The sequence below is a fragment of the Symphalangus syndactylus genome, chromosome 21, assembly GCF_028878055.3.
Source record: "Symphalangus syndactylus isolate Jambi chromosome 21, NHGRI_mSymSyn1-v2.1_pri, whole genome shotgun sequence".
In the NCBI taxonomy this organism is placed as follows: Eukaryota; Metazoa; Chordata; class Mammalia; order Primates; family Hylobatidae; genus Symphalangus; species Symphalangus syndactylus.
Window position 1 is genome coordinate 33,855,093 of NC_072443.2, and position 2,207 is coordinate 33,857,299.

The 2,207-nt window shown below is 39.6% G+C and overlaps 1 pseudogene; it reads right to left on the minus strand.

The window, feature by feature from the left end:
- Window positions 1-605: 605 nt before the first annotated feature.
- On the minus strand, window positions 606-1,662 carry LOC129471338 (nuclear transcription factor Y subunit beta-like; annotated as a pseudogene).
- Window positions 1,663-2,207: the final 545 nt, after the last annotated feature.

Consider the following 2,207-nt stretch of genomic DNA (forward strand, 5'->3'; position numbering starts at 1 on the left):
AGTAACATGATTCAATATGACAATAAGAAACTGTCCAAAAATCTCTGACAGTAATAAATTGCAATATACAATGCATTCAAGAGTCATACAGAGCAAAAAACTCTCAGATAAAACAAAAATATTTTAATACCTGGCTGGGTGCGGTGGCTCACGCCTGTAATCCCAGCACTCTGGGAGGCCGAGGTGGGTGGATCAGGAGGTCAGGAGATTGAGAACATCCTGGCTAACACGGTGAAACCCTGTCTCTACTAAAAAATACAAAAAGTTAGCCGGGCATGTTGGCTGGTGCCTGTAGTCGCAGCTGTTCAGGAGGCTGAGGCTGGAAAATGGTGTGAACCTGGGAGACGGAGTTTGCAGTGAACCGAGATGGTGCCACTGCACTCTAGCCTGGGTGACAGAGTGAGACTCTGTCTCAAAAAAAAAAAAAAAATAATAAAAAATAAAAAATATATATTTTTAATACCTTTAAAATGCAAATTTTTCTTTAAAATCATTGATGGAAAAGATTCTCAAGTCAGAATTAACATCTCAGTTAGTGAAGCATCAGGAAGCTACATTACAGCTATTTAATATACAAAGATACATCTTTTCACCAGTCATTTTCTTCTGATGTCTCTGTTCTAGAATCATACAGACTCTTATTTCTCTATACCCTTCATTCCATCATTTCTTCAGATCATGTAAACTGAATTTGTTGAACACCAGAAATCTGTTGTGTAAACTATAACATTTTGTTGTTGACCATTTGTGGTTATTAAGCCAGCTGGTAACTGGTTAGTAAATGCCTCCTCTGTAAGCTCTTCACTTAGTCCATCTGCAGCTGTGACTGCTCCACTAACTCCCTTTTCTCCTTTCATAGCCTCTCTGAAATTTTGAAGGTATAATTTCAGAGGTTTCACATAACTGTCTAGGCCTAAGGTAAACATGGTGATATGGTTTGGCTATGTCCCCACCAAATCTCAACTTGAATTGTATCTCCTAGAATTTCCACGTGTTGTGGGAGGGACTTAAGGGGGGGTAATTGAATCATGGGGGCTGGTCTTTCCTGTGCTGTTCTTATGATAGTGAATAAGTCTTGTGAGATCTGATGGGTTTATCAGGGGTTTCTGCTTTTGCTTCTTCCTCATTTTCTCTCATGTAAGAAGTGCCTTTCGCCTCCCACCATGATTCTGAAGGCTCCCCAGCCATGTGTAACTATACGTCCAAGTAAACCTTTTTCTTCCCAGTCTCGGGTATACCTTTATCAGCAGCATGAAAACAGACTAATACACATGGCAAAAAGAATATCTTCTCCATTGATTGTTTTCTGTTTCTCTTGATGGCACCTTTCACTTGCTTCAGATGTTATAAAGCTGATGAGCTCACTTACAGATTCTTGGACACATTCTTTGGCATCTTTTGCAATCTTTCCTGTTTGAGGTATGGCATTTTTCATTATCCTAGCCACGTTTGTTATTGGAAGATACATATCTTGTTCTCTGAAACTTACTTTTGAACCATTTGTGTCTTCTTGATCACTCATGCTCTCCTCAGTATCATCATGAGGCTGTATAACATAATGACTTCCTCCAATATAGTCTGCACAGGTTCCTAGTTGAGAGGCATCTGTTGTAGAACTGTCATCATCCATTGTCATAAAATATTGTCAAAACTGTGTTGTCAGTGGTGCTGAAGAACACCTGTCTAAAAAGGTGTCTACTCTTTGCTATTTCAACCTGCGGTGCAGCCCTGGTTGGCTCCCATCTCCAATCTGCTGTTTTGCTGGAGCTGTTCCTGAGGTAATTCTGAGACTAAAAGTTCATGATGTGGGTTTCCACACACTGCCCCGTCCTTCCAAGCAGGAGCTGCAAGTTAGTCCTGCGTCCTATCTGCTATCTGAATCCTCTATTCATACATATACATACATATATTTGATTTCCATCAGCTTTCTTCTTTTCTCTATATTTTCTTAGCTTTTTTTCCTTAAAAAATATTTTTTGTTCCAGGTTTGAGTTGGGTCTTTTGGTCTCTCCTTTTTACATTGAAACAGTTGTTAAATAATTGTTGATCTTGATCTTTCCATTCATAGTCTGTTCATATTCAAGAGGCACCAAAAAGCTCATTAGAAGTCAAATCTCTATGGGGAGAGTGGGCCTGCTGGTTGGTGGATTCATGAACACCATAGTGATTGGGAAGAGAGTCAGCCTTTTAATTGAAGGACCTACAAA